Source organism: Hemicordylus capensis, chromosome 9 (assembly GCF_027244095.1).
Source record: "Hemicordylus capensis ecotype Gifberg chromosome 9, rHemCap1.1.pri, whole genome shotgun sequence".
Lineage (NCBI taxonomy): Eukaryota > Metazoa > Chordata > Lepidosauria > Squamata > Cordylidae > Hemicordylus > Hemicordylus capensis.
The window spans coordinates 6,270,085-6,284,450 of record NC_069665.1 but is presented as its reverse complement, the minus strand read 5'-3'; the positions used below and the strand labels follow the sequence as shown (position 1 = coordinate 6,284,450).

General features: G+C 44.6%; 1 protein-coding gene across 6 annotated transcripts in view; it reads right to left on the bottom strand.

The window, feature by feature from the left end:
- NUP93 (nucleoporin 93) overlaps window positions 1-14,366 on the bottom strand; it is a 105,481-nt gene that overhangs the window by 40,914 nt on the left and 50,201 nt on the right. The window contains exon 1 of one of the 6 annotated variants that reach the window (XM_053271103.1): window positions 13,255-13,394. The exons of the other annotated variants lie outside the window; for them this stretch is intronic. The gene's annotated coding sequence lies outside the window, so the exon portion shown is untranslated. Of the gene's footprint in view, window positions 1-13,254; window positions 13,395-14,366 lie in introns of those variants that run through there. 6 annotated transcript variants of the gene reach the window in all.

Here is a 14,366-nt window from a genome sequence, read left to right as displayed (position 1 = left end):
GTGTGGCCCCAAGGAATACAGGGCCCACGCAATTCAAGGGGCTAAGGAAAGACCAAGGGTCCATTAATCCAGCATCCGGTCTCCCACATGCCTACGGAAAGCTCACAAGAACACAAAGACAGGAGGTGCTACTGCTTCCTAGCAACTGGCATTCAGGAACGCACTGCCCCAAACCTGAAGATAGCATATAGCCGTCATCATTGGTGTGATGGGGCAGGGAGGAAAGCTTCTCTGTCCACCTTCTCCACACAATGCATAATTTTTCAAATGTCTATCATAATTTTATAAGCCCTTAGTCATCCTTTTTCTTAACAAAAAAGCTTAAGCTTGTTGTTGTTGTTGTTGTTGTTTGCAGGGGCCATAGGCTCAGTGGGAGAGCACCTGCTTGGCACGCAGAAGGTCCCAGGTTTGAATCCCGGCTGAAACTTTGGAGAGCTGCTGCCAGTCAGGATAGACTGAGCTAGATGGACCAAGATTCTGACTCCATCTAAGGCAGCTTCCTATGTTTCTCTGGAAGGTGCTGCAGGACCCCAATTACTCTGGTTACCATTTCCTGGACCTTTTCCAGCGCTACCATATCCATATCAACAAAGATACGGCTTTGTTGATCAACAGCAGCACCAGGAACTGTACACAGACAAATGTGACTGCTAGAGACTACATACCATGGGAAGGAGCAAAGTCCACCTACCCCACCCGCGGGTCTGCTGAGACCCACCAAGGCACTTTCCTCAGGAACTGGGAGAGCAGCACTCTAGGTTTCTGCAACCAGCCTACTGACTTCCAGTTTGGCCTAACTTTTAGCACCAGCCCGTCTTCAGCACCGGCAGCGACTAGAGCAACTATGCATTGCATTGTATGGACTGGGAAATAGCAGGACAGGAATTTATCAGGAAGTCTGATGGTATTACACAAGGACTGAACAGAGACTATGGTTTCTTGTCACAGTATAAGAACTGTACTTGCATGTAGAAGGTTCCCAGTTCCCTCCCTGGCTGCATCTCCAAGATAGGGCTGAGAGAGACTCCTGCCTGTAATCTTGTAACCTGTAACTCCTGGCAGAGAAGCCACTGCCAGTCCGTGTAGACAATACTGAGCTAGATGAGCCAGTGGTCTGACTCGGTAGAAGGCAGCTTCCTCTGTTACTGGATGATATATTTTAACCCACCCCTTTAAGCATCTTAGAATGTTTTCATGCTCCAATTTCAGTTGCCTGCTCTCCTGTGTTTCTCCTGTAGCAACTCAGACAAAGAGAGTAGTCACACACAAAGGCTTGTGCAATATTAAACTGCCTTATAATCTTTCCATTGAGTCTCTGTGGGCTACCTATTTCTTGACAAGTATCAAAAGTTACTGAAAAACAAGGTAGATCCTGGAATACTGGTCATAACACGCTCCTGGCAAACTTCCCTGTGTAAGAAAACCAAATGCCACAATCTTCAGCCATCACGGTCAGCCCCATTACACACGCACATACGCAGAGGTCCCCCAGAACAGAAAACGGGGAGACCACAATACCTCCTCAGAAGTTCAGCAAGATGACAACAGAACCTTTCATCTGTTGCAGGTCTCCAACACCAGAAACCCGCATAGGGCAACAGACTAATGACTTGCAAGAGAACAAGTTCTGTTGACCAATCGGTTGTTACCCCATCCCATCTCGCCTCAGGGTTGGCTCCTACATTAACAAGTAGCCAAATAATAAGTAAACACCGGTCCCAAAGGCATTGGCTACTCGGGCTCACAGACTCATCACAAACTAAACCAGCAACAATACTTTTCTTTGCTAGCAATTTTGCACTGGCTAAGAGCATCAAAAATTGAGCGGGGGGGTGGGGGTGCCACTAATCTCAACACACCTGATAAAATATCTGCATCTTGAAACAATTGCTGATCCAATACAATATAGCTGCATGCATTTTGTGCCTTTAACAAAGGCATACACAGAGAGATAGACTAAAGAGGGAACAAATTAAAGTCCAGATCTTATAGTCAGAAATGACCCAAAGGCAGGTGATGTGGGATATTTTAATACTTATCCTAGAAAAGCACTTATGAAGCTGGATAAGAGCTTCAGAGCTTCATAATAAATAAACTAGTTAAAACGATAAAAATATTTTATTCTGTTTTTATGGATTATTGTCCCTTTTGTTCTCTTACATACTTAATTTTTTTTTCTTGTTTAAAAACAACAACACTGAAATTTGCTCTGGTACAATTCCAAGTCTGCAGGGGATGGTGATTAAAGAAGGGGTCCCGTGTATCAGTCCCAGAATTAGTCCTGGCTTATCATTGCAAGTCATCATTGCCCACCTGGGAAATTTATTAACTATTTGGAAGAGTGAGGACAACAAGAGTGAAGCAGAGGTAGGTTTAGCCGTAAAACGGAGCAGCTACGTCTTCTGAATCAGAGATCACACACAGGTGCCTGGGTTTAAAAACAAACAAAAACCTAGGGTGATTACCTTTCTGGGATTACTTTACTTTCCTAGGATGCCTGGCACCAAGACCCAAGTCCAGCTGCTTGACTGAAAATAAATGCCAGAGCTTTACTTAAATAAAAATCTTGCAACTGGCCATTTTATAGTAGTCTCAAGTTTTAGCGGTTTCATCTGATTTCTTAAACACTTGCAAGCTTTCTGCCTTTAGGGAGCTTTTCCCATTTCAATGTGCCTGCAGAGGAACTCTTGTACATCTACCCCTAAGTGGAACATGGGAACAGCAGAAGGCACCCTATACCAAGTCAGAGTCCTGGACCATCTAGCTCAGTACTGTCTACACTGGCTGGCAGCAGCTCTTCAAGGTTCCAGGCAGGTGTCTTTCCCAGCCCTACCTGGAGATGCTGCCAGGGATCCAACCTAGGACCTTTTGCATGCAAAGATGATCTGCCTCTGAGCTACGGCCTCACCACATACAGAATATTCTGGGGAGTATTCCAAATAGACTGTGTGCAACTACCAAGCCGCCTGGGTCAGACCATTACCCCAGATGAAGAGAATGTGTATATTATGGTGGGGAATAACCATTCCAGACTGACAGATAACTCAGGACAGGCTCTGGAGTCCCTAAATATATTTCTCCCTTCTCTGGCCCACCATAGCTCGGAAGGCCATTTTTTTCTGTCACTTTTTAATCAAAGTGGAAAACAGATTTTTGCAGGAAAGAAAGTGTAAAGAGGGTCAAAGACGGGGCAAGGGGAAAGCAGAGGCCTTCAGAAAATGTGATACCAGAGGAACTGGCAAAAGTCAGAACAGAAGTTAAAAGAAAGTAAACAGTCATCCTCAAGCACGGAAACTATGAAAGGCAAGATGACTAAGAGCTGAAAGGCAACTCAGATTTGGTTTTATGCCGTGCAGTGTTTAAAATAGCAGAAGCTCCTTTGAGTAGCTCAATAGCAATAGCAATAGCAATAGCACTTACATTTATATACCGCTCTATAGCCGAAGCTCTCTAAGCAGTTTACAATGATTTAGCATATTGCCCCCCAACATTCTGGGTACTCATTTTACCGACCTCGGAAGGATGGAAGGCTGAGTCAACCTTGAGCCCCTGGTCAGGATCGAACTTGTAACCTTCTGGTTACAGGGCGGCAGTTTTACCACTGCGCCACCAGGGGCTCTATTGAACTTTGTTCCAAGAAACACGAAGAGTTCCTCATTTGCTTTTCAGGGGTTCCTCAATGAGGTCCGTAACGGCAGATAAGCCAGCTTGCCTCCTCCAGAAATTTGCAGCAATAGCAGAGTGCAAGGTTGCCCTTCCATTTCTATGGTATAGAAACCATAATTCTGACAGCTTTTGCAAGATGCTGCTCCTAAGGACAAGAGGGCAAAACCTGGCATGTACTGAACATAAGAAAAGCCCCGCTGGATCAGGCCAAAGGCCCATCTAGACCAGCATCCTGCCTCACTCAGTGGCCAACCAGGTACAGAAGGACCTCGTTATCATTATCCGGATTCATTATCGATGGATTCACAGTTGGGGGAAAGGCACCCGACCTCAGCATATGTAGAAAAAAGCGGGGGGGGGGGCATCGACTTATCCACAGATCAGAGGTGGCCAGAAATGACTGCGGAGGTCATTTCCGGCTGCCATTTTGTTCATTGGAGCCACAAAATGGCTCCCGTCCTTAAAAAAAAAAAAAAAAAAACAGCGATTTTCAGCCGATCTGTGGGCATTCCGGGCTCACAGCGCAACTTAGGGGGGAGCAGCAAAGTACAATAAGGAGATCCTCCCCCGGTTCCCACCCCCCAAAAAATCTGCCAATTTTAGTAATTTTGAAGCATTTTCAGCAGAGCAGGAACCTAACCTCCGCAAATACATTGATTTTAACGTATTGATATTCAGTTTCCATATCTGTGGTACAACTGTGGAACAGAACCCCCACAAATATCAAGGTCCTCCTGTATATCAGGGAAGCCTGTGAGCAGGGGAAAGAGGGTGTCCATCCCTCCCACTGGGGTTCCCTAGCACCTGGTGTTCATGGGCATGTCCCCTCTGATCCTGTGGAAATACTGTATACAGCTATCTAGGCTAGTAGCCACTGATAGCCCTATCCTCCATGAACTTTCCTCATCCTCTTTTAAAGCCATCTAAATTGGCCACTATCACCACATTTGGTGGCAGCGAATTCTACAGTTTAACTACACATTGTGTAAAGAAGTTCTGCACTTCCCTTAAGTCCTTGCAACAGATGAGCCCTCCTATTAACAGGCATTTTGCCCCATTTTTTTAAATAAGTGTCCCTGAATTTGGTAAGTTGCTAGGGTAAGTGACTAACCATCTATATAACCCTAACCAACTATATATAAATCAGGGAGAGAGAGAAAAAGATAATTCAAAGGATTTTGTTTCCTGTAACTCTAACACATGTAGAATTCAGAACAGAATCTCACCTCTAGTGCCAAGCTTGGTGCAAAATAGCACTGATTTAAAAGGATCACCGCAAGTTTACAGCAAATTTCTAGCCTGCATGTTGTTCATGTATGCTGGAAAACTCCCAAGTAGTGCAAACAGTAGCTTCAGCATGCCAGGGAAATATTCCGTTTCTTGTGCAGGTCCCTCACTCTTGTGTCTAATCATGCCCTCCCTTTCTGACAATTCCCATAACCCAGAGGTTCTCAAACTTGGGTGCACAGATGCTGCTGAATTTCAACTCACAGGATTATGGGAGTTGAAGTCCAACAGCATCTGTGGACCCAGTCTGAGAACCCCTGCCATAACCCAAATTCAATTCATACTTTTCTGATGTCTTCTTGTACTTCCAAGGGTTGTTATTTTTTAAAATTTTTAAAAACAGTTTTAAAACAGACTGCACACACATAAATCAATCAATCAATCAATCAATCAATCTTTCTCTCTCTCTCTCTCTCTCTCTCACACACACACAGAAAGAGAGAGAGAGAGAGAGAACAATGGTGTCCCCAGTTGCTTGGAACTTTTCTTCTGCAGTAATTTCTCTCATAAAGATGTATACTTTTCTTACACATTTTTGCTATGTACGCAGTTTTGAAATGTTGTTGCTGTTGTTGAGAGGCAAAATATAAATATAATGGCTGACATATACACATTGCCAGTGCAGTGGGAATTTTTGACACCCTCCCCTTCCCCAGGAAGCCCTCTGTGCCGCCCAAAATATGTCCCAAAGAGCTTTGGGCAGCACAGAGGGCTTCCTGGAGAAGGGGAAGGATATAAAATCTGCCCTTTCCCCGTGCACAGCTGCAGCCAGTTGGAGAGCTCTGCGGCATCCTTCCTCTGAATATCAGCCACTTTCAACACCAACAAGGCAAAGGCACAAGGCAGGGAAACCAGACCAGACTAAATGTATCACTTATCACTCACATTTATCCCAGGATCCGCAAATGACAAATCTAAACGGCCACCACATGGTGAACGAAAAGGCAGAAATCACAGAGACAGAAACACACAGAGGTCAATTCTGCTAGCACCATAGCCCAGGATTCTCTCTCCGCTCCGACATGCTTGGAAGGCACGGGAGCTTTAAAGCCAAACCAGACCACACCCACAGAGGTTTTTCTTTTTACTGTCCCCGAGGGGAACTGGCACGGCAGCCAGGTACTGCCTCCCCCCAGCTCTGGGCTCCCTCACTCTCCCACTGCATTCAATTTCTGAGCAGGAAGGAACCCGAGACTGGAGGAGGAAGAGGGCCAAGGGGGCAGGGCGGGGCTGCTCTTGCTCCTTCTGGGGAAGGGCAGCCCTGGCAGGAGGAAGGGGCTAGACTGCAGCAGGAGCACTCGGCCTGCTCTGCTTGAGCTCAGCTTAGGAACACAGGAAGCTGCCATATACTGAGTCAGACCATAGGTCCATTTCACTCAGTATTGTCTACCCAGACTGGCAGCGGCTTCTCCAGGGTTGCAGGCAGGAATCTCTCTCAGCCCTATCTTGGAGAAGCCTGGGATGGAACTTGAAACCTTCTGCTCTTCCCAGAGCGGCTTCATCCCCTGAGGGGAAGATCTTGCAGTGCTCACACATGAAGTCACCCATTCATATGCAACCAGGGCAGACCCTGCTTAGCTAAGGGGACCATTCATGCTTGCGACCACAAGACCAGCTCTCCTCTCTGATGCTGCCCTCCATATCCAGGCAGCAGGCAGATGCCCCTCAGCCTCCCAAGAAGAGAAGAGAAGCATGCATAAAAGGACAGCCAGCACGGCATGGGGCACAATAGGGGGCTGGCTTGCTGGGGAGCGGGAGCAGCAGAAGGGCCCCGTCGAGCTCAGGCTCTGCAGGCAGCTGTTGCTTCTCCTCACCAGAAGGTGGTGCCGCCGCCTCCTCACACCCAGAAAGGATCCGGCTTCCAGCACGCCAGCCACCACTCCCTTCTCCCTCCAAGCAGCGCAGAAGGAAGGTGGGGGGGGGACCTGAGCAAATTCTAGAGCTGTGAGGAGGGGAGGGGACTGTGGCAGCACCCCCATCGGATCTCCCGCTCTGCCTGCGAAGCAGCCCACCCAACCCCACGATCAGTCTCCCCATTCAGACGGGCCCCATCTCGAGACACCACCATTAAATTTCTAGGTGCCGTGGTGAGCTGGCGCCTGGGATTTGTCAAGCCCTGCTAGAAGCCCAGTTTAAACAGCAGAAACATTGATGACCCTGCTAAATGGGCAAAGCGATAACTTTTAATGCGGTGACTCATTTTTCGTGGGAGGAGAGCAACTACTCCTAAGCAACCGGAAAACCTATTTGCAGTAGTGGCTGCCGGTGTCTAACTTGTGTTTCTTTTTAGATTGTGAGCCCTTTCGGGGACAGTGAACCATCTTATCCCAACCATCTATGGAGGAGAGCTGGTCTTGTGGTAGCAAGCATGACTTGTCCCCTTCGCTAAGCAGGATCCACCCTGGTCACATATGAAAGGGAGACTAGAAGTGTGAGCACTGCAAGAGATTCCCCTCAGGGGATGGAGCCGCTCTGGGAAGAGCATCTAGGTTCCAAATTCCCTCCCTGGCTTCTCCAAAATAGGGCTGAGAGAGATTCCTGCCTGCAACTTTGGAGAAGCCGCTGCAAGTCTGTGAAGACAATACTGGGCTATATAAACTAATGGTCTGACTCAGTATATGGCCACATCCTATGTTCCTATCCCTTCCACTAACCCCATGCAAACTATTTTGAGAATGTTTTTGTTGAAAAGATGTATATAAATATTCAGCAGCAGCAGCAGCATACTCAAGAATAGGCACCTCAGGGTACAGCGACTTAGCTTTAGGGCCATCATTTCGTTATAAGGGCACAGTCACAACTGAATTACAGACTCTGACTGCAGCATTCGGGTTCTTGCAGAAGTCGCACTAATCTGGCAACAATGAGGAGGGATAACTGTGTATGACAAAGGCTTTTCAAAAGAAAGGAAAAAACATGAGTTGATGAAGGGTCAATACAGATCAGGACTGAGGAGCAGAGAGTTCTGGAGAGGAAGCGAGGCTCAGCAAGAAACAAGACCACCCATCAGAGCCAGTTCAACCACACAAGCCAAACAAGATGCCAACTGGTGTGGTGGTATTATTTTCTCAGGCACCAATGAGCAGATGGCAATCCAAGAATGTAGCCCTGGAGCTTCTGCAGCACTGCAAGGGATACTGAGGTACATCTACTGAACTATGCGGGTTCAGCTGATCAGGACAAACAACAGCCCGGGACCAGCCCTGCCCACTACATTTTACTGAAGGCCTTTCCTCCAGGGCTCCCAAGAGTTATAACAACCTTATTCACATGCAACATTCAACAGGCATATAACCAGATACAGATTCTTGTTGGTCTATAGGAGTGTACGGTTATTAATACAGTGGGCAGCTTCACAGCGCCAGCATGGCTGCTGCCGGGAAAATGTCGGGAACCAGGAGCACGCACTCTTGCGGGCGGGAGGTGTTGTGCAAACCCATCCAAGCCCAGTTCCCGAGCTGTCCATCCAATATTCTTTCGACTTTCTCCACCCATCTTCAAATCCTGGTCCCAAGTGGACGGGAAAGTCAGTAGAATGTTGGGCAGATGCCACCTTGGGATCTGGACGTAAGTGGGTCCACCTGCCCGCTGGGAGTATGGACTTCCCATTCCCGACATTTTCCCAGGCAGTCGTGTGAGGCCTCACTATGTATTCAATACACGTACAGCAGTATGTATGAGGTCCAGTCATTTAAAATGAATGCATGTACAGTCATTCGCACAAAATGTCCTTGCATAGAGACAGCTGTATGTGTATAACGTCATGTATGAACAGCCCTAGAAGTTTCAATGAAACTACATAGGGTTAGACACTGGGCCAGTTCGGACTAATGTCAAACCATGATTTGGTGCTATGAGGAGATCAAGGATCCACAGGTTCACACACTCCTTCCTCCCCTTGTGCAGTGAATCCCTCCTCCTTTCTTGGTTTGAGGGGAAATCATGTGTCCAAACCAGTTTTACCCAGTCAACCAAGACTGGAAATTGAGATTGAACTATGGTTTCCAATCCTACTTTGCAGGGCATGTGCAAACCACAGTTTCTATGCAAACCACAGACAAAATAGTAAACTATGGCTTGCTTCCAGTCAGGAAAAGAGGGAGGGAATCATATGTGGGGGGAGGAGGGAAGAGGGAGTGTGTGAGCCCATGGTTTGTTCTTATAATGCCAAGTCATGGATTGGTTTACATCCATACCAGTCCGTTTTCAGTCCATTACTGCATTCTGTGCTGGCAGGTATGCAGAATACTCTTAAATAAATAATGCATACATGGATGTGGCAATAGTACTTTCTACATGGTAGGAATGCCACGGCATGTCACAGCTCGTCTTGGCCACTAATCATTAGGCTGGTTCTGATTATCCTAATCAGAGAAGGAGGGGCGGCCAGACATCGGCAGTTGGTCAGAGGTGGGGCGAGTGGTCTTGTGGGAAGCGAGAGCTGGACAGAATGGCGCGCCCAGCTCAGATTCTCTCCCCAGCATTTTACCAAGGATGGATGAAAAGCCGTCCTACGCAGCTCCTGCCTCCCACACCATTGCTCTCCCCACCTGCTACCTACCGTTGTTTGGGTTTCCATGACTGCCAATCGGGAGTGTGCCTGGCTCCCCTACCCTGACGAGGAGCATAAGAACCAGCCCACTGTGTTCCCACAATTCGGTCAAAAAGCATGGGGGTTCCTTTTATTCAGGAATAACTGATGTGCAAAGAGGAGAGGGAGATTTCGAATTAACAGGCTGAAGGGTGAGAACACCCCAGGACTTCTTGCTAAAACTCAACGAAGAAATGTGTTGGTGATGGGGAGAGAACCGCCTGCCTGGCATATGCGCCACGGACAGCTGCCTGACTGCAGACAATGGGAACAACCCAACAAGCACGACTGCCGCACTGCCTCCATTCATGCCAGTGGAGCATCTGCAGAGACCTGCGCCCACTCCATTCAAATGCATGGAGGCTGCACACTGGCAATGCATCTGGCAATTTCCCTAATGAGTGCCTAGAAGAAAAATTCAGCCACAACTGCAGACTTCATAAGGACTCTCCATTTAACCCTGGTGTATGCTCTGGTCTCTAATGGCCTGTGCCAGATTGTCCAACGCAGATGGAGCCCTGAACTGGTTTGCTAGATGAGATAAAGGAATCTGTTTTAGGAAGAAATAAGCAAGCAGAAAACGAGGCAAAAAGAGGGAGGAGAGACTCAGCTTACAGTCAGTCTCCATTTTTCTGAGGCTGTTCTAGAAATCAGCAGGAATGGTGCAGGCAGCCATTTTGATTTCTCCTTCCAAAACTATCTTACAGATTGATTGAAAAGTCCAACCTCACCCATCCCCAAAACCTGGGATGGATAACAATGCCAGGATCTTATCTATCTCTACCTGTAAATTCTGTTGAAATTGACAGGTTGATGCAGCATTCCTTCAGTAGCGCTAGAAAACTTTCCGCTTTTTTAAAAGCATGGTATTTTATTTTATTTTAAAAGATTTCTATCCCACTATTCTTCATCCATAAATTCATAGTGCCCTGCAACAAGTTTTTAAAAATCACAATTTAAAAAAAAAAATCAATGGGGCATATGAGTACATATGCCTGCTTCGAACCATCAGTGGGAACCGATTCTGCCCCTTCAATTCAGTCAATCAGTTTCAAGTTAGCAACCTGAAAAAAATTGGATTCACATACCAATGTAATATTACTTAAGAAGTTGAGCTATGTCAATATGAGAGAACAACAGAAAATAAAGCTAATGCGTTTCTACATCTCTTTCATCTAAGTTCCCATTTTAAGAGTTGGATTCTTGTGACTCTTAGGTTCTTATCAATACCCATTGCAGTTTTCAGATATCCATAATATTTATAAATTGTATAGTTGGCTTGGAATTCACAGAAGGGCTAGTGGAAGATCTCCCCCACTAGCTACTGGGAGGCCATTTTTATGCGAACATTTAAAGTTCAAATTTGTATCCCAGTTCATAGCCTAAAGGTAAATGTTGGTCAATTCAGACGATCACTGAATATCTACTATCAGACAAACAAAGCTATTACCAAAATGCTGCTCCACTTGCAGTCACTGTTGTCAAGCTGTGTTGAAATTTCTGGATAGTCAAGCAGTAGGTTGCTGTAGAGCTAATTGTCAATGCTGGCTGTACTGTTTTACTCAGGAATGGTTATAACCAATGGCTTTGATAAGGCCGATGAATAGCTATTTCACACAGTCATAGATATTTATAAATTAAATTAAGCATTCTGCGTTCACTCTCTCTCTCTCAGCACAGGAGTACAAAACCCAATCATCATAAAATTAGCTCTGTATGGAGATACAACTATAGGTTGCAAAGCCATGTATGAAGGCATGCATTATGAATTAGCTGTTTTATGATTAACTGCTATTTTGTTTATTAGCTTTTGGGTTTTTAAAAATAATTTTAGGTTAGTTGTTAGCCCTGAGGGTCCCATCTGGGATGGAAGGATGGGATATAAATATTTAAATAAAAACAAAAGACTCCACATTCTATGAGCTGAGTACACAAAATCGAATGGGCAGCATCCAAGCTAGTTAGTCGTGACTAAGCACCACTGAAATCAATAAGTTAGTCTTGACTAACTTAAGTCTCACTTATTACAATGGACTTAGTCATGACTAACAGCCAGGATGCTTCCCAGTGAAAATACCAAGAACAATTCATCAATTTATGGCAAGCATCCTGAGAACCGGCACAAAATTATACTTTCAGATGGATACACACCCACAATAGAATGCCTGCGCAAAAGACTGACTGACCTTTTCTTTAGACTTTGTTCCCTTGTAAAACTAACTAGTAAGGGCTAAAGCTTTCTTGAGACCCCAAGATATATATTTTTTTTTTGAAGAAGAAGCCTAACATGCCTTTCAAAGGCACTGTTTTAATGAGAATGTGTTTTTAGCACTGAGAAAATTCAATTTAAAAAGAGGGAGAGAAATAATACATTTTAAATATTTATATTCGAGACTCTTCCAGATTGACTTCTCCAAACTATATACAGAGAGGTTGTTGTTGTTTTTTAAGAATAAAAAAGATTTCTTTCTAGAAAAGACATTAAAATGATTATCGGAACAGAAAAGAAGCCTCTTTGTCAAATTAGCAGGGGGAACGCCCTAAATCAGACTATTTAACTAATTTTGCTTCGTGACGCCATTTTATTGCTTTTGCTGCCATTTTAGTACTGTAGTCACACATATGCATTTAAAAAACACCACAGATAAATGCTCTTTTCAAGACTCTTCAAAGTAATCTACATCGTTTTAAAGCAATTTATTGGACCTCTTTAATGCATGTTAATGAACTGTTCTTTTATCCAAAGGGCAGAAAGTCATAACTTTGTTAGCCCAAGGACCCCGCCTTAAGCCTCTGGACTCAAGTAGGTTAGGCATTTTTGAAAAATCACTGGAAATACATCCGCACTGCAAGAATACAAGAAAATAGAAGAGGCTGGGTCCCAATACGGAGGCAGCAGCCGTCCCACTAGCTACTGCTAAGAAGAAAACATAGTTGTTTTTCCCAGAAAAAGTTGTTTTAAAAAATTAAAAATAGAGTTAGTTCAATTTATGTCTAATTTCCACAACACCTATCTCTAGTGACTAGACTGAAGATACAACTGCATTATAGCAACTGTACAGAAACCACAATTTCTACATATGTCATACTGCAAACATTCAACAGTCCTCACAAATCAGCCAATAAAAGTCCGTAGCATAATTGATCTGACCACTGGCTTCCATGGGATTCTATCAATGAATTGCCCCTCCCCGTTAGATTATTATACAGTTCTCCTGGAATATCATTAGAAAAAGAAAAAGGAGACACCCCAGCATATGTATTATTTACTGAGGAAACCACCCAGCAATTAACACTGTAACAGATTCTCTATCCTCCTACTCAGTTCCTTAGATTTAGAAAAGCAATCCCTCAGTCTTAACCACGTCACTCCCCTTTTACATGCTACCATATCTTCCTCTTTTTACCATCCAGCCCCTCCCAGCTCCTGGTAAGGAATAGTTATCTGCAGCTTCTCAAAAGCAATCCCCATAGCTGGATTTTTACCAGCATGCACATTCTGTACTATTGTCAATTATCCTGCAAGCTTTGCATCCTCTGCATTAAAATGTGGTGCATATGCCTGCAAAAAGAGAGCTCTGTCCACATTTCACTCCCTTTGCTTCAGACCAGTTCCATGTATTTAAGGTCGCAAGTCTCCCCAGACAGAAAACAGAATGGAATGGTTTAAAAACCCGGAGTTTCTCCTGCCCTCAGACAATCCCTTGTACCTGCTTGCGGTTTTTTCCTCAGAAATACTAAAGACCTTGCCGGTTTCTGTGATCAAGCAGCATCTCCGCCGCCTCTGCCACCACCCTCCACATTTCATGGGCTCAGCATCTGCACACACCAACGCCCACTCACTGGGCAACGCCTGGCTCCGAGAAGGCTCCTCAAGACACTGCTAGTGCTGAAATATGATAACCAAGTTAAATGAAGGTGCAAAATGCAGAACCAGGACACGAATGGGCTCACTTCCTGCGGCACATACGGGAATGCCACTTTCTGGACATTCTTTATGCCCATTTGCAGGGGTGTTTGTGGAAATCGAACTTTCAAAGCTAAAACTGATCACATGAAGCTGGTATGAGTACTGCATATACGAATGCAACAAAGAAGCAGCAGGCATGAAAATGCCATGCTTGTTAAAATGTTACAGAAAGAAGGAATTTTGGAAGAATCAACAGATCTAAAAACTCCAGAAGTCCCTTTTAAAGAGTTATTTCATGCTTTGCCTAGACAAAATCAACCATGAATTTTAAGTTCATCATTGCAACAGTATTGCTGGAAATGAATGGGTTGTTCATTAACAGATTTGAATATCCTCAAAATAAGTACTATTTCCTTTCTGAGTGGCAAAATTGCTCTGGGCAAGAAAAAAAATAAAGTTTAAAAAGAGATCAAGAAGATATTAAAATTCAGGTTTTTTAACAAAAGCATCTAGCCTTGTTAAAAGGAAACAAACATATTGCGATGTGTTTCCTAAAACACATTAAATTATTCAACAGAGATGTATACAGAAATTAACATACTACATAATGCAGTTCTATATAATTATTTGGTAATAACTCTACATTTTATCAATTCCTGCTAAAATAGGTGATAGTGCCTGCCAAGAACTCTATGAAGAAATAACATTACAACAATAAAATCCCTAGTTTAAACTTTTTCCACTTTAAACGTCAGTCCGACGTGGTAAAGACACCAGAGACAAAAGGTTTCCATTTTTCCCTTTCAGCCTTCTGCATTTCCACACCTTTGCTTTAGGACAAAAAAAGCAAAGCAAGACAGAACCCCTCTCTCCTACTATAGTGCATACCCCACTACACTAAAAAGGACATAT